This window comes from Colletes latitarsis, chromosome 9, assembly GCF_051014445.1.
Source record: "Colletes latitarsis isolate SP2378_abdomen chromosome 9, iyColLati1, whole genome shotgun sequence".
Classification (NCBI taxonomy): domain Eukaryota; kingdom Metazoa; phylum Arthropoda; class Insecta; order Hymenoptera; family Colletidae; genus Colletes; species Colletes latitarsis.
The window spans coordinates 21,568,133-21,587,588 of NC_135142.1; the positions used below are offsets into that span (position 1 = coordinate 21,568,133).

The window sequence follows — 19,456 nt, forward strand, 5'->3', positions numbered from 1 at the left end:
ATCATCGAAAACAACACAAAGTTTAATAAAACAATGTTTCTTTGTCTAGTTAAAGTTGCAAATAATTTGCATTAGTTGTATAGTTCCATTTAAAATTGCGAACGATGAGAATTTTTCGCGTTTACTTTCCCAGATCCTAAATTCGAGAATCAAACCTTGATGTATCATATGGTTTAAAACTAACTAATTTAATTTAATTGTGTAAATAATTTTTGATCAAAATTTTTGTTGAGACAAAATGCGTCAGTTTTCTGACGTTACCGACGCCGATAAACGGGTTAAATATGATTCTTATAGTCATTGTTCTTAAATACAGAGCGCGCTGTGAAACAGCTGATTTTTTACTTGGTTAGTATTCTGATTCGTTCGAACACAACCTCTTATTCAATCAATGGTGTAAACAATACTTAATTGGTGATTGAACTAGTGTTTATAGAAGATATATTCATTCCAAAACGTGTAATATAGATATGGTGAGTGCTACGAAATGGGAAGTATCGACAGATCCGCGATATTCTAACTTTACAATCATTTTATGAAATTTATTCGTTTTGTCAGGAGAACAAAAATTCATCGATCGGTGATCGAATAATTCGTCGTCCTACGTACGTACCCTATGCGTAAGAAAAGTGACTTTGTGAAACTAAAGAATCTCGTCATCTGCTACTGTAAATCGACAAAAATGTGAGTTATATTTAATTTATATATCATATTCCGAAGCCAGGATATTTACGTTGATCTAGTACGCATGCTTAGCATTTTTGTACTTTTTTTCTGTATCCACGGTGTTTACCTGAGGCATCCTTAGTTCCGCGAATTAACGATGCCTCGAAAACGTGGTTCAATCTTTCTTTCCGAAATACAAGCTTCGCGAGACATCGCAGCTCCCCCCTACCGCGAACGTTACTAGACACAGCGAAGGGTCGTTATTCGTACTCTGTAAATCAACATAGCAAGACGTGTCGGCGTTTCGCGACCAGCGAGGTGCGTCTTTCTAACCTATTCGTATTTCCTCGTTCTTACTACTCGTGTTTATTCTCTAACGGTGCTTTCGTTTGGAATTAATACATTTCTACCTCGAATCGAATCGGTACTATGAAGAATTGAATCGTATTTCGCATGTTTTCTTTGATATTAGACCGACGTCGGTTCATTTGTATCTCTCTAAACGAAATTACGTTTCTTGTACATATTACATATTTCAAGTTCAATTATTGTTTAATTATTATTAGATACGCTTATTGTAATACATTTGACTTTAATCTGCATTTTATTTCTGTTGCAGTCTTTGATTGGAATTCGAAGTCAAGAATTTCCGAAGTAGAAGCTTCGGGAAACATCGGAGACACCCCCACCCCGCACCGAATCCGCGAGCGTTGCTGGGCACAGCGAGGGGGCGCCATTACTATTGTAAAAATTGGCGAGATAAGACGTGTCCAGACCTGTCGGAGTTTCGCTACCAACGAGGTGCGTATTTCCAACCTGTTGATATTTCATCATTATTACTACACGCGTTTACTCTCTAGCGATGCTTTCGTGTAATATCAATACGTTTCTACTACAACTTGAGTCGGAATTGTGGCAAAAATTGAATCGGGTTTTGCGCGTTTTCTCTAACATTCGACCGGCGTTAATTGTTAAAATGTCTCTCTGAATTTAATTTCGATATCTTGCAATACAGTTTGGATTTAATTATTCCTCAATTATAATTATTGTTCGTGTCCTTTGATGCATTTTTATTTCGTTTCTATTCGAAATAGAAGCTATTCTGACAACGGATCTCCTCCCCAATTCGCGAGCGTTGGTGGGTGCAGCGAGGGGGCGCCAGTCTTGCTGTAAAAGTTGGCGAGATAAGACGTGTCGAGATCTGTCGGTGTTTCGCTACCAACAAGGTACGTATTTCTAACCTGTTGATATTTCATCGTTATTATTATACGCGTTTACTCTCTAGCGATGCTTTCGTGTAATATTAATATGTTTCTACTACAAATTGCGTCGGAATTGTTGCCAGAACTGAATTGGGTTTTGCGCGTGTTCTCTAACATTCAACCGGCGTTAATTGTTAAAATGTCTCTCTGAATTTAATTTCGATATCTTGCAATACAGTTTGGATTTAATCATTCCTCAATTATAATTATTGTTCATGTACTTTGATGCATTTTTATTTCGTTTCTATTCGAAATAGAAGCTATTCTGACAACGGATCTCCTCCCCAATTCGCGAGTGTTGGCGGTTACAACGAGGGGGCGCCATTCCTACTGTAAAAATTGGCGTGACAGGACATGCTGAGACCAGCTTGGCGTATCGTGACCAACGAAGGACAATTGTAACAAAAACTAACGGACATATTAATATTTATATATTTTTATTCCTTTATTAAATCATTCATTGCAAGCATGATTATAATTTTCTAATCGGCCATTGTTAAGTTAAAATATGAAAATCGTTGACAAACTTTTTATCCACTTCGATATATATCGAAGTATACACAAATGGCGTCGGTGGATATTAACGATACATTGAAATAGTTTATATTTAACTGCATTCTGATCGTGATTGAATACTTTCAAGTGTTATTTATTTAATTGATTGTTCATATTTCTTTCTTTATGAGTTGTTGTAATTGTAATTTGCATACATTTTCGATGCAAGTTTAAGAAAACGTAGAAACTACATAGTTGAAATATGCAATAATGTTCAAGCATAAATAACCAACGAACTTTAATTGTTGCAAATTTCGGAATATTTATAAAAATTACGGGATATTCTAACGTTCGATAAAATATACATAATCATGCTTACAACTCTAACTATGAAACTTAGTGATATAATATTTATAAATTGAATAATTGCTTGTACTTAATTATTTTCGTAAATAATATTTTATCGTTGAAATTCTCATTGATTGAGAATATTTCGCCTTCGTGGCATTGAACTTTTACGTTGCAAACTATATATACAGTAGTACTAAGTAAAGCAGTATTTCTGTTGACGAATTCTTATAAGAAGAAGAAAAAAGAAAACTAGTAGGCAAAGCACTGGTGTGCTTGTTGTATTTCTTCCATCCTGTCTCTTTCTTTTCAGGTCTTTTTTTCCAGGAAATTTGTTGGCCGCGCGCAATGCGGCCGGTAGATTCAGTGATTGTGCGTAGCAACAAGTTTGTTTCTTGGGGCAAAGTGACCCCAACGTACGTTGTCGTTCAATGTTAGGCAAACGCGAGGATAGAAGCAGTGTTTCCTACGCAGTATTAAATTATTTCCAGAGCATCGTGGCTCTCCTTGTTTTCTGAATCGCGATAATAGAGTCATTTGTTCGCCGATTTCAATCTTCGGTCGCGGTAATCTAATTTAATACTTCTTAATAAAATTAATTATTCTTTCAATTTGAAATTTAAACTCCTCGTTACCGGAATTAGAGTCAGTGCATCACTGAAGAGGATTATTGGGCGGTGCTCCACGAGCAAACAATGTAAGTATAAATTTATACTTTCAAATTTTTAATTAAAAATTTCTATAGTTTTAAAAATAGATTTAAATTGTTTTCTTACAGTTTTCTTACAGCCACTGAACCTGATCCTGAGAACCAGCAGAAGTATCCAAAGGACTATATCGGGTGGTGGACCATAGCAAACAACGTAAGTATAAATTTATACTTTGAAATTTTTAATTAATTTTAGCAATAGATTCTAATTGTTTTCTTGCATTTTTCTTACAGTTTCTGAACCTGATCTTGAACGGAGGGACGAGGACTGATGATTTCCAGTCACCACTGATGGTGAGTCGCATGATGTTTGTGTTCCTCTGATCCCCAATCATGTTGTAGGATGAAAGATCCGAAACAACACGGGTGACCAGTTGTATTACTTAGTATTTTTGACGAGTTAAGTGATCGCGGGTATTTTCAATACTCGTGAGTAGTAACACCAACTGTTATATTTTTTAGAGCAGGTCTTAGGGTCTTCTTGCACTCGCGTTTCTTAATGTTACAAATAAATATTACACAAATAAATATAACACAATTTTTATAAAATACATAAAATATTTTTATCAACTTTATATAAATCATATGATTGGGAAGGAAATAAATTAATATAATGTGAAAATATTATATTTATCACACGATCGAGTAGAACATTAATATAAATTATTAAACATTGATCGTTTACTTAATTAATACATCGTATGATGTATTTAATGTGCAAGAAGGCATTTCGCAGCAGGTTGATTTTTGAGTCAAAGTAATATGCATTTTATACTAGTTACATATTTTAAAAATTTACTTTGACAATAGAATCGACTTTGAATTTTTTAAATAATTATTTATTAAATTTGTTTCGATAATAAATTTCAATTCTCAAAGTAAATTATCATAAAATCTTAATAAAGTCTTTCATTTTAAATAATTAAATTTAAATAATAACAGTTTTCTTGAGTAATAATACTTTTCAATATTAGCTTCTTTTGTTGTTGATATATCAGACATAACAAACTGAGTCACATTTTAACTAAAAATTAAATATGAAATACCGTTTAGCTATTAACCAGTTTTTCTAGTCAGGATTTTCAGATTAATTTTTCCGTGTTCGTTGCCTAAACTCATGCACGTGCCCAAGTGTTACTTGCATGAGCGAATGCAATGGGCACGATGATTTAGTTTGTAAGAATTTCTAATAACATTTAGCGGCTGACATTGGTTAATGAACTGTGCACGACGTACTCTCCACATGTGTGTGTGTGGTTAGGATGTGGAAGTGCGTCGTTTTAAAATTCATTATAATTTACAAATGATATTGTATTTCATAACATTACATTTTTATGAAATGTAATAAGAATATAAAACTTTCGTTCGTTATTTTTGTAATAATTCCTGAATACTTAATAATGGTAGCTTTTGAATTTTACGTAAGTAAATTAATAATATCGATAATAATAATCGTTAAAATAGTAGAGAAACAACAAATTGACGACACAATTGAGATGGGTACAAGAAATTGTAGACAAATACATGAGAGCATATATAAAATATATTTTATCAACTAGTATATTATATCAACGCGTCTATATAAATGTTTACGTGTAAAATATAAAAACGCAATAGTCATTAGCCTTTGTCAGCTGATTTCAGAAATTGGTACGTACATTAGAGTGTGAATGTTTGCAATGTTCGGGTGTCGGAGGAACCCCGGGGAGTCCTCTCTAGTTTAGGCTGCGCCCGAACATTAAGAATGAGAACCGTGGAGTGTATGTTTGCAAGAATGAGTTTTGCAATTTTTTAAATATAGGGTTAGGTAGGTAGGTAACTTCCCTTCTGGTATGTGTGCTAAATTTAAGTAGGTAGGGTCAGGTCAGGGCTGCCACATTAGTCATTCGGGTAGGCGCGTTTTCGCGTGGCAGTTCTGTTCCTGTAGTTACGATTTCGAGGGTAGAAATCATGCTGATTCAAACGGTGTATGCTGTTTGTTTCGGCTTTATTTTCGACTCCTCGAATCGCGCGACTCTTAAAGTCGCTCTCTCGCGCTCGCGGTCGTGATTAGGTCCCTTTCGAAACGTTCGTCTCCCTCGAGATTCACCACGTATGCTCTTCCAACAATTCGTACATTGTTGGAAGACTACGTATTGCACAAAATCTCGAGCCAAGTCTTAAGTAAGTTTCAGGCTTCGGCAGGACCGCCGAAGAAAGAAAAGGCTCTATATGAGCTGAAGAGGCCCTAACAAATTGTTTCAAGAGTGGGCTACAACAAATGGCTTTTCATCTTCATCTTTGGATGAGGATGGAAAGTCATTCCTGTTACTACTTTGTCACTTAACTCGTCTGTAGTTGTAGTTAGTTTATTTTTCTGGCTGGCTCACGTATGCATGTACTTCGTACATGATTGCACCATACATGCCAGCCATCAGGGCAACTCGCGGTTATGCTATACATAGAGTTGCGAATATGCAATAATCGCGTTTGTTTATAGAGTTGCGAATCACTGTTTTTCGCGTTTCCTTTTCAGGGTAGTGTTGCGACTTGACACGATACGCGATTGGTTTTTTGCAAACTTAAGTACTAAATGTTTGCTTTAAAAATAGCGTTGCGAATTATTGATAAACGCGATTGCTTGTAGAGTTGTGAATTACTATTTTTCGCGTTTACTTTTCAGGGTAGTGTTGCGAACAATCACGATTCGCGTTGCTTTTTTACTTTTTTATATATATAATGGATGTCAACCGCGTTTGTAATTTTCATGTTATAAGTTGCGATCTTGATTAATCGTGCGATTTTTTATTTAGCGTTGCGATACTTTAAATGCCAAAATTCGACCCTAATTGTAGTACTAGTAGTAGTTAGTTTATTTTGTGGCCAGTACATGTAAATTTACATGTACTATGATTCCCCTAATTAAAGTTAGAGTTGCGAATAATATATAATATTCGTGTTTGCTCGTAGAGTTTCGAACAAATATTTATCGCGTTGATGTGTTAGTGTTGCTTATAAACACGATTCGCGATTGATTTTATGCAAACCTAGGAACCGGGAGTTTGCTTTAAAAGTAGCGTTGCGAATTATTAGTAAACGCGATTGCGAATTAGAGTTGCGAATTACTATTTTTCGCGTTTGCTTTTCAGGGTAGTGTTGCGAATAATTACCATTCACGGTTGCTTTTGTTGTTACAAGTCGCGTTTGGAATTTTTCTATTATAAATTAGCGTTGCGATTGTTGATTTATCGCGTTGTTGTCCCGTAGTGTTGCGATATTTAAAACGTCTAACTTCATCCCCATATGTGCCACTCTATTGTAGTTTGAAGTAGCTTGAAGTAGTTAGTTTATTTCGTGCATGTATGTTATAGCTACAACCGAAGACGCCAGCACCCGATCCAGCATTTTTGGGCAACGCGATTTGCATTAGCGTTGCGAAATATAAATATATTTCCATTAAAGATAGTGTTGCGAATATACAATAATCGCGTTTGCGTGTAGAGTTGCGAATTCCTATTTTTCGCGTTTCCTTTTCAGGGTAGCGTTGCGAATTCCATACGCGATTGCTTTTATTGTTATTTAAGAATAGCATTGCGAATTAACTAATCGGTTTGCTCTTAGCGTTGCGAATTATTATTTTTCGCGTTTACTTTTCAGGGTAGTGTTGCGAATAATCACCATTCGCGGTTACTTTTATTGTTATAAATCGCGTTTGGAATTTTTATATTATAAATTAGCGTTGCGATCTTGACATGACGCGTTTTTTTATTAATTAGAGTTACGATTCAATGCCCAAAAGCTGCCCAAAACGCTGGCCACTGCATCAGGATCATCAAGAAGGAAGCTGAGATTCTGCAAAGCCTCGAATGGCTCAACATGATTATTAAAATTAGTGTTGCGCATGATTGAACATGGGTGCACGCGATTTAATTGATAAAGGAACCCTATGTGGTTCATTTTACGAATAACAAGCACCACTCGCGTACAGTTTTTTATTTTATAAATTAGCGTTGCGAAAGAAAGAATGGTCCACTCACGGGTTGTTTGAATTTAAGACGAGTGGACGTTTATTTCAACTATCTGAAGTATATTTCCCAACAGAAATACTGCTTGAAAGTACTGTTATAAATAAACCAATTGTTTCATTCTCCATAACGTGTACAGATTTATAACTTTTATGTATACATTTTTATCACATTATATTATGATTAATTTTATTATAGATTGAATTTATAATTTCAATTTATATATCTATATCACTAATTATTCATTATTAGAGTTGGTAATTTTTACGGGATATGATAACCTTTGCAACCCAATTGTTATTTATAAATAGCGAATTTTTTTATAAATATTCTGTATTCTTTGCAGAAATCAAAGTTTGTTCGCGGTCATTGTTTTAATTAATGGAAAATAGAATGCTTGCATCAAAGGGGTATGCAAATTGCAATTCGATATTTCATATTGAGAGTTAATTTCCGCGTAGAATCGACATTTTCGTTCGTTATTGCTTTTTCTGTACGAACGTAATTTAGTTTTTAATACAGTAAAATATAATTATTGCAATGTATACGTCTGGAAAAGTTTTTTATTTCATAAAAGAAACGAAAAATAAAATCTACGGTAACAAATGAATACAGTTTTCAATCTATTTCGTATTTATCTTAACACTGAGACGAGTTTAACTTTTCATTCGATTTCACGTGACATTTATGTTTTTAAACTTTTTAATATCAATTTTTACTCGTGAAAGCTTTAGTTCAAATATTAATTTCATATTTTTCATTCATTCGTATATAATTATTTTTTTCTGTGTCCATTAATACACTTTCATTTCAGCTATTAATCCTTTGAACAAATTCTTGTTACAGAATATATAATCATTGAAGAATGGAATTGGAAATGGTACACGGATTCCATCTTGATCGTTTTTAGTGATATATTTCATACAATTCTATTTATTATTTGAGTTTATATTTCAGGAAAACATCGTGGGATTAACAAAGACACCAATAAGAAAGTATCTTTTCATATTTCTTTGTTTTATATGAGTTATATTTATTGGATATGAATTTTCGTTTTAGGAAAACATCGTGAGATTGACGAAGACACCCAGAAGAAAATATCTTGTCATATTTCTTCGTTTTATATCGGTTCTATTTATTGTATATGAGTGTATATTTTAGAAAAACATCGTGGGATTGATGAAGACACCAAGAAGAAAATATTACCTCGTATTTCTTCGTTTCCACAGATTGCGTTAGAACATAAGTACAAATGTATATAGATTATAAGGTAAAGGAGCGTTCTCCTGCGTTTTATTAAATGCAACTAAAACGTGAGCGTAAATTTAAGTGGGAATGATTAATATTAAGGTATATACTAGTATTCTAACATATAAGGTCCATACGTGCAGTTGCACATTTCTGGTTGGATCTTCAGGAACAATTAATAATAAAGTACGTATTGGTACTTTAATAATCAGGTTTCGTACGTGCGGTTGCACATTCCAATTTCGTTTCTAAAAAACATGTGTTGAATTATCTCACATGTATCAACATTTTGTTAGGGTTTTGATCTATTCATCAGTCAGAGTTCGTACGTGCAGTTGCACATTTCAATTTCGTTTCTAGAAAACATGTGTATCTTCTCACATGTATTGACATTTTGTTAGGTTTTTCATCTCTTCATTGGGCAGTTCTTTTAAGAACTCGACCTTTGTACCTCATTTCTAACTATTCGATAGCTTCTCTCTTAGATAGGTATTCGAATTCCTCGCCAAAGGAAGGGTGGTTGGGGCGAGGCTAGGGTGGGTCTCCATTCGCAGCAACCTCCACGCGGTGAGACCTGGGGATTATTATTTACTATATAATTAATATAATAATTAATTATATAGTAAATAATATGAGCTGATGGCTGCGATCTTCTTATAGCTTCACATATCTTCTTTGATTTCGAGTCTCAAATACGTTTTTACCGAGTTATTTTTTAGGTAAATGATATATTACAATTTAAAATAAAAAATAGAGGATTTGCGGTGTACATATCAATGAGGTACATCCTTACGTATTTTAATAATCTTGATGTCTTTAAATAATCTTAATCGATTGGTTACTCCAATGAAATTAATCAATTTATGCTCAATTCTGGACCGTACAGCTTTCATTCCGTTAAAAAATACTAAAATTTCTGTAATTTCATTTTCTGTCTTACTTCCTCTTGTGTTCATTTCTAAATCTGTTGGTAATGTTGCGAGTGACACTGAAATGGTAATGGGGCCTTAGAGCCCCAGAAAAATGGGCCGAAAAATACATTGGGTGAAAGGTCTACTCGTATACCTCGTCTGTGGTGGAAGGTCTACTCGTTTAAGTCTATTCTATAGTTTGTCGGTGCCTGAAGTATCTGCAACGGATAAGCGTATGCTTTACCGACCGTTGGATATATCGCGCGTGAGTCCCAATAGCCTGTAAAGGACCCCGAAGGGGTCCCATGGAATCTTTAGCCGGGCCCCAAAAGGTTGCGCGTCAGGTGGTTTTTTCCCTCCTGTTCCCCACTCCCCCCAGCCGCGAGAAACATCGTAGCATACCACCTGCAAGGCGATTGGTCAGTTCAGAGACAGGTCAAACGGCAACACATCGGTTAGCGTCTCTGTCACATTTATCTCTCGTTTCGGAGTCAGTTCTAAATTGTCGTCGGTCGCGTCTCGAACGTATCCACGAGCCACGTGAGCGAACGTACCAGCGATTTCGCGTGTGAAAAATCGCCCGATGGAACGGTCCGATCGAAAGTACAGCGAATTCTTGCGTGTTTTAACCGCGAGCTTTTGAAACAGTGCACAGTATGCACCGTGGCGACGCGAGTGTAGTGGAGTGTTTTGACACACGCGTGGTCCGGTGATTTCTGTGAAACGTTGCGTTCGATGAATGAAGAGGACACTGTTACACGCCGTAAATAACGCGGGAGGAACGATCGTCAAGGTATGTGGCTCCGTTTTTCTGTGACGGCCGCTCGAATTTGAGGTTAGGTTAGTTCCTATCAGTTGCCAGCATTCCCCTTGCGGTGGTCTCGAGTGCGTCGTGCTTTCGGCCTCGAACAATACCGTCCTTCGGAGGACGAAGCATCCGGGTCCTCTCCAGTCCCAGGCCCAAAGGGGTCCTTTTTATTTCTAAACGATGCGCGTCCGCGCCTGTCTCTCTTGCTCTCGTTGCTCTCTTTTCAGGAATGCGAACCCGGGGGTCCTGGCTGTATTCCTACCGTAGACCCCTCTGCAAAAGGAGCGATGGGCCACGTTTTCTGTGCTCTCTCTTGCAAGTTTGTTTCGTTCAATTATCACGAAACTTCACGTTCGCGTGCAAGCCTTGGAACGAGTCGAAAACGAGTCGAATCAAATATGGTTACTTCGCGAAACGTTTATTTCGAACGTGTTTAATATTCTTTCGTCATGCTTTAAAATATTACCGCGTTGGTCGTTTTCGATGTTTACGTTGATTAAAAATCGTACGCTGTTTATTATTGTTTCTTTATATTCTACCTATTTTTATGTTTGAATCTGTCGTATGCTTTTATTTGTTTCTTTGATAGTATTGTCTAGTTATAGTGGACAAAATTTTCAAAGATTTGTTTCTTAATAACACATTCGAGATTTTTCGATCATTGGCCAGGAATCGTCGAGGGTGTGAATGATAAATGTTTAGACACATATGCTTTTGAACGTGATTGGTAAATTTTAAGAGGTACCGTTGCACTCATACGTGCTCGATTTTCGGTGTGCAATTCGATCCGCGTTGCACGTTTATGTGTTTTGCGTAACGTGAACAGATTTTGTAATGGAATACATACCTAAGGCGGGAATGTTTCGCGTCTCGAAATGCATATTCGATTAAAAATCCGTTTCGATAGGAATACAAATTTTAATTCCCTCTCGATTAATTTATTCAACGTATGATTAACGGTGACTGTGTTTACCGTGCGCGAATCGACTGGTTCTGTTACATTTTGTCACGACGATCCGGAAAGATCGTAAAACATTGTCCTCGATCGGTCAATTAAGTTCGAAATCAGACTTACGTAAATGATGGCGCAACGCAAGGACATATAAATCCTTCAATGGTGATGTGTTGCAAGCATCATCCTTTGAACCTTCATGCATCGGTTAATTTTATTCCGAATTCGTTTAACCTTCTATTTCATAATACGACCCACCAAAAATCCAGTAGTAACAATTTCGGTAAATTCCGGTATATTAATTGATATATGGGTGTATAAATAACCAAGGAATAATTTCTTTTGACAAGTTAGAATAATAAATCGAAATTTATGGAACAGAAAATAAAATTACCGAAAAATTAGTATATTTGTAATACTAAAATTCACGGTTTATGGTGAATATAAGAGCGAAGGGCTTCATAATTTTATGTCGCATTCAATTCGATGTGTTTAAACTCATGTAGCTTAAAAAATAAAAATAGAAGGTGTTATTTTGAAATAAAATCACATCTTAATGAGAGTTCTATTTTTGCATTTTTATATTGGTTGGTTTAGATCGATAATCCATAATCTAATATTACTATGAAACTCGTTTTGTTAAAATATATTTAAAAATTCCGTGTTCTTAGGAAATTCAATATTCTCATGTTTCGTTGATGTAAGCTGTAATTCGATGCAGTCCGGATATTCTAGCAGCATACTTACTTTAATTTGCTGATTGTTTAACTGATCACTATACTGACGCAGCATTGGATGACTAGTACTCCAATCGGTGATAATAGCGATACGATACATATTGATTTATAGAGTGTACATAATCTATGCAGGGTGTTCAGCCACCCCTGGGAAAAATTTTAATGGGAGATTCTAGAGGCTAAAATAAAATCAATTTCTTGACTGAGGCTTTGTTAAAAAGTTATTAAAAAATTAAATTAAAAAATTTCAAATCATGCTGAAAAAATTATTTTCGATTGCAGGGGTCGATTACAATCATTTTTGGTAAATAGACATATCCCTGAAATCCTACCCAGTTTTAAGAAAAAAATTCGGGTAGGTGCTGAAATTTTTCGGCGAAAAAAAAAATTTCTAATCATTCTAAAAAAATTATTTTCGATTGCAGGGGTCGATTACAATCATTTTTGGTTATTATACATACCCCCGAAATCCTACGTGTTTTCGAGAAAAAAAATCCTTACCGAAAATCTAATTTCTGGCCAGGAATGTCTGCCCGAATTTTCATGCGAATCTTTAAAACGTCATAACTTCTGAACGGATTAGACGATTTTAATGTTTAAAAAAGCAAACTACGCGTATTTTGATGGAGAATATGTACAAATCGTAAAAATATTCGAAAAGTTGGTCCTTGACCCCGCAAAATGAGAAAGACCCCATAAAAATGGTCCAATTTTCAAACAGCCATAACTCCTACAATTGTGAATATATTTCAATGAAACTTTTTTCTGAAGTAGAGCTCATGGGTATCTACAAAAAAGTATTAGACAACTTTTCTGTAGGGTGTCAAACAAAATTACTAAAAATAAAAAACGAATTTTTAAGAAAAATCGACAGGGTCTAAATTTCTCGGCGAAAAAAAAAAATTTCAAATCGTTCTAAAAAAATTATTTCTAGGTTCTGGGGTCAAATACAATAATTTTTGGTCAACAGACATACCCCCGAAATCCTACTCAGTTTCGAGAAAAAAATTCCTTACCAAAAATATAATTTCTGGCCAGAAATGTCTGCCCGAATTTTCATGCGAATTTTTAAAACGTCATAACTTCTGAACGGATTGGACGATTTTAATGTTTAAAAAAGCGAACTACGCGTATTTTAGTGGAGGATATGTACAAATCGCAAAAATATTCGAAAAGTTGGTCCTTGACCCCGCAAAATGAGAAAAACCCCATAAAAGTGGTCCAATTTTCAAACAGCCATAACTCCTACAATTGTGAATATATTTCAATGAAACTTTTTTCTGACGTAGAGCTCATGGGTACCTACAGAAAAGTATTAGACAACTTTTCTGTAGGGCGTCAAACAAAATTACTAAAAATGAGAAAGTAATTTTTAAGGAAAATCGACTGGGGGTAGGTGCCTAAATTTTTCGGCAAAATTGAAAAGTTTCAAATCGTTCTGGAAAAATTATTTGCGGTTGCGGGGGTCAATTACAATCATTTTTGGTGAATATACATACCCCCGAAATCCTGCGCATTTTCGAGAAAAAAATTCAGTACGGGCGGAACTTTAAACATTAATAACTTTTGAACGGAGCCTCCATCAAGAAATTGGTATTCTTGATTTTCGTCCTATTTTCTCCTCTAGATTCTCCTATTACAATTTTTCCCAGGGCTGGCCGAACACTCTGTATAAGCACATTTGATTAAACTGTTCAGACTTATTATTTTAGATTCTATTCAATATATAAATTTATTATAATTAATCTAAACTAAAAATGGAACGTTTCTAGTTATTTAAAAACGGTACAGCTTTTATTTGAACAAATTAATTTCATTTTGATTCAAGACTATTCTCATCAATAGCTGTAATAAATCAGTCATGTTTCACGGTCGTTAATCCACAAAGCGTTTCCATCGATCAAATAAAAGTTCCAGGGATGAATGATTGGCGCGGACAGGTTACAGTCGAATGCGAGAAAAAAAGAGCCCGGACAAAAGAACGACGGGAAGAAAGTGAAAAAGATTTTCTCCAGCGGCGACTCAACTAATTAACGTTGCCCGTTTCATGGACCATTTGCATGTTTCCCATAATTATCACGAACGCGGCGACTAGCTTTCCGTGCTCCGTCGAGCTTGAAACCGATGGGGGGTATCGTGTACACACTTTCTTCATTTCGATTCTGAAACTGTCAAATTGAGAAAGTAGCTTCTATAAGTTGCATGTTGTTAGCGTCGAAAGAAAGTTGCACTCTGCGATGTCTTCAAGTACACATTTATGTAGGCGATTGCTTCAAAGTAGCATTAAAATCTCAGCGGAGGAAGAGAAATTCAATTAGAGGGAATGTCGCTCTTTTAATTCATAGGAATTCGTGTCATGTTTCATACTAGGTTTTTCTAAAAAAAATTTATTTCTTTCCTGAAGTCATATCACATCGTGGCTTAACTCTTCAGTTATCGAGCAAAATAATTACCACGTTAGTTTTTCTTTGACACTTTATTGCAAGGGAAACTCAATATAAGGTAGCCTACTCTTTAAGTTTGATAGCTTTTTACGGGTGTTTTATCGAAATATGTCCAGTTGTTTTCGAGCTGTAGCGTTTCACTTTGGTGTCATGCAAAAAATTATAAAAATACCTAGCATTTGAGATTTATTATATTTTTACGTATAAATGCTCAGAAAATATCGTGCCTTAATCTGTTACAACTATAACAAAACGTAATTTCTAGCAAGCATGACGATATTTCTAGTCTTCTGCAATCGTTCTGGAAGAAATTGCATTTCTCTGCAACATCATGCTGGTTCTATGAATGCAAGAAACTCTGCACATTCGCGTTTGACGTAGTCACGATTGTTGAATCATCTCCTGCCAAAAAAGTGCGCCATTGCTCGGAAAAGGTCTCAGTACGATGGAATAGTCTGAATTATTTGCTGAATTTTAGTTTATATAATAGAAATATAATTTTGCACACGCTAATGACGCAGAAGCTCCGTTAGAAGTTTGATGAATTAATGTGAAACTTTAATTGCATGTCTGCACATTGACGAACCAATATATTTGCACCTATTTCGTAAGATGCGAAGCAGGAAAAGATTGATCGAAATCGAAGCACGCGGGAAGCGGTCGCGAGAAATCGTTGCTGGTCGTAACGAGGCCATTGTCGGTGTATTTTCTCGGTTATCTAGGAAACGGTTTTGTCCGATCGTGTCAGGTTTTTTTATCTTTATTTTCCAGTAGCGTGCGCTACATAACAAACTCGACGAGACAACTATGTTCAGGACGATTCTCTTCTACTCTGAGAACACAGTTTTCGTTGTACGAACGACTCGAGAGCAGTCCGGAACAATTACATAATTACCAGGTTAGAATTTCGTGCGTTACATATTTATAAATAATAATAAATGGGCGTCAATCACTTTAATCGTTGTTTATTCATAAATTGGTACTAAAAACAGATGACGTTCGAAGCGTATTCAGATGCATCTAGCGCCAATAATCGACCACGTCCGTGTTTGGTGCGCGAAACCATAATGAATTTATTATTTATACCTCGTCCAGGTTGTATTTCTTATGTCTCAACTCGCATTCCGATAAGGCATAGTTTGAGGCCGCGGGCACGCATTTCCTGCACCTGTCGTATATGTAACACGTTGACCATGGACATGGATACGTAAAATGATGCACACATGGCTACGCATCGATTGCCGTATTGCATAATCGGCGAGAAATACGGTCTAATTTTTTTTATTTTTAAAACAACCAAACATCGCTCGGGTTACGCATAATTTTCAATTTATCTTTACGTTGCATATATTTTATTTTAGCCACTGTCGTAAAAAAGAAGCAACATTTATTATATTCGAGTAATACTGGTTCGAAGAAAATATTGATTTTGATTGAAACGTCTCTTTTACAAAGGGTAAAGTCGAATAAGAGGGTCAAATGTGCCCTTGAACCTTTGATATACGATGGATCCATCGATAGAGCATCAGAGAAAAACATTTTGTGCCAAGTTTCAACCCTCTACCTTGTTCGGAAGGGTAGTTATAGGGAAAATTCGGATTATCGAATTCGTGCCTATTTTGAAAATTATAAAAAAAATAACGTGATATTAATTTTTAATTACTATACAGAAAGTAACACGTTACGACAACGAATCGTTGACATTTTAATTTCAATTTGTCCGACAACGTTTTGAAAAGAAATATTGTTGCTCGTTGCATTACCGCGCCACTGTTAACAGAATTATGTTAATATTCTTCGCGCGTTCACGAACGTTACCTCTTTTGGCCCCGACTGTCATTGTGTGCATTCGAATGTAAATTACTTTGACTAATAGCCCGACAGACTATCTTGGGACTTGTAACAGTCACTGTTGACGTACACCTCGGTGAAAAACAAATTTTTTACGGTAAAACAGGAAATCGGCGATCGAGTTATCGCTCGCCAGAGTTAGCAGTTGAACGAAACTAATGCATCGCTGTCGTTTAATTTTATTCCTCATAGTAAGAATAATTGTTTTCAAACGAAAAAAGTAAGGAACAGTTTCTTATAAATCGAATGTGTTGACTTTCTTCTAATTCTTTTTCCAAACGCGTTGGATTTCCATGATCGACAGCGAATTATACGTTTTCCACGTAGATAATTTTACGCCACTGTCAATTAATTCTGTACATCATAAGGGGCGATAGCGAGTGTACTTTCACACTTATCGCGAACGTAATGGTGAGAAACATTCCTACGCTTCGGCGTACAAATTTAATTATTTTTCTAACGCCGTAATTGAAAGCAAACAAACGTTTAATCGGCAGGCTACAAGAAAATTGTGGGTTTGTTGTAATTTTTATCCTCCGGCTGACAATTAAGACGCGCAGTTTCGCGGTTAACCGGGTAATTATGTTAGTAGTTTATTTTAATTGATACCTAAAGACGAGCTCTTTAAAAAATAAGAACGTCAGACGACCTTCCCAACGAGCCTTTTCTCCGTTGAATAGTAATGAGCGAATTTCCTTAATATTTATTCGCGTTCGCGTCTAGCTGCGCTATCCGTGATCTAATTTGCATTAACCGTTGGCTCGATTGCCCGTTTGTAAATCATTATTTTCAACGTCGACTGCGAAACGGTTTTGCTCGAAAATAGAACGTTGTGCTCAACGATGCGAATTTTATGTTACGTCGTTGTTTTAAGGAAAATGTATGTTAGGGATGCAAGCATGTAATGTACAGGTAATTAAGTCTTAATTGCTATGTAAATCAAACTTACAATCAGCGTAAGAGCATTCGATGTTTTATCGAACTCGTAACATGCATTTTCGTGTACTGAAATTTATTATCATCGTCGATAGGTTATTACTAAAATACGATTGATAAATTTGAACGACGTTCGGATGCAGTCGATTAATCGTATCGATGTTTATTTGGAGCAACTGACGATGTTTGACAAAAATTTTCTAAAATATTCAATCATCCTGATAGTATTTTGAATTACAGCTATTTCTTTTTGCTTAATGACGAAAACTATTTCATTAAATTCATCAGTCTCGTTATATTTTTAGAATCGTTTTTTATTATGATTTTAATCTGAATTATATTTGTGGATTTATGAATTCATCTTTAATTTATTGGCATTCGCACAGTAATACACAGTGCTTTACAGAGCAGCGTTATAATTTTGATGCATAAACATCTCGTTAATGGGCAGTGTAGTGTTATCGTATAGGTCAAATAATAACAGAGTCGTGGGTAACAGTGAAATTAACTGGTCAACAATATCTTAATGCACGGAAGCACGATAAGTTATCAAACGAAAGAACTGCAGCAAGCTGTATGGACAAGATACAAGCGAAAACTTTTACGTCGCGCGTCCTCTCACTGAGATTTAATTTCCTTGATAATCATAAACTTGCTCGCAGAAATCATAAATTGCAGTTTCTCTATACTTTCACGGCGACTTGGTGGTTTCCACGATATGAGGCCTCATTTTCAGGGTCAGAGGACAACTCTCTTCCAAACCGTGACCTTAATCGAGCTATATTGTTCTAGTCACGAGCAGCAACGGATACAGAATGTTTACCTACCAGTGATAAATATTTTAGAAAGTGAATATACAGAGGAAAATAGGATAAAAGTAAAAGCAATGAAAAGATCGTTTATTCAAATTAATAACTGTACCGGTGATACGTGAAAAAACAGAGATTCCTTTAATTCCTTTTTTATCAAAAAACGTACAACAAAAGTATATTGAATTTTTGCACGTGTGACTTTTTATTCGTTACTCGTCAAAAGAAAATTTAAATTCGAATTAAGCTAATTAGCATAGCTTCTTTTTATTATGAAGATATGTAACTTCTATAAAATCTTTTTCATACATTTTCTAAACGATTCTTTGATAAATTACTTTGAAAATGAATCGTCGTATAAAGAAAATATTTATCACTTCCCCATCATCGCATATCGATTAAATAAATATTGCTTCTCGATTTTTTAGGACGTACGCGTACTTGTTATGCCAAAATGTTACGTCTTTGTCTAGTATATACCAAAAATGATCATCATCCATTGAAAAGTTTTATTCCCAAGAGTCGCTATCAAGAGTTTTCTAACCTTACGAGCAAATGGAAAAACTAATTACAAGTGACTAGGCAACTTTCAGCATGTTCTTCCGTTTGCACCTGTGATAGACTTCTCATTTCCAATACCGACTCTCAAGAGGAAAACTTTCAGATATTAGATATTGCTCAGCTATTTTTCAGGTTAATCTATGAAAATAAAATTGTATGTCTATAATTTTTAAGCGATTAGGTGTACAGTTTATAGGTTCCCATTATATTCATTTATTTGTTTGCTTTTTACACGTATTTCTCTTTCGTTATACTCAGTGCACAAGTAATTGATCTCTGACACATTTAGTTTGGTTCTTCGCTTAGCACGCTTCCTCACTTTCATATAATCGGTTCAAATTAAACTGATTATTCCCTGTCTATGGTCTTGAACCTTCGTATCCTTGAAGAAACTTCGGTGTCAAAAACTCTGAGCAAACTAAGTAATTATCGTTAACCTTGATCGTTTCTCATCGTCTTCTTTGCAGTGATTAGCATTTGATTAATCATCTTAAAGCAACTTTCGTTATATTAAACGTGATTTCATCCGTCCGTTGCGATTGCTTGGAAACTTCTTTCGAAATAATGTACCACACGTGCAGGTGAAACTACGAACCATATTTTGCAAGTTTCTCTCGGGAGTGATTTAATAACGTAAAAAATGTCCTCCTCGATAATCACGGTAATAATATTAAAATAATGATGATAATCTGTAGTGGTCCTTGTAAAACCACTT

At 35.4% G+C, this 19,456-nt stretch overlaps 1 protein-coding gene across 2 annotated transcripts in view; it reads left to right on the top strand.

The window, feature by feature from the left end:
- The first annotated feature begins 9,956 nt into the window (after positions 1–9,956).
- LOC143345237 (uncharacterized) overlaps positions 9,957–19,456 on the top strand; it is a 102,115-nt gene continuing 92,615 nt past the window's right edge. For both annotated transcript variants that reach the window (XM_076772155.1, XM_076772152.1), the window contains exon 1: positions 9,957–10,436. The gene's annotated coding sequence lies outside the window, so the exon portion shown is untranslated. The remainder of the gene's footprint in view (positions 10,437–19,456) is intronic.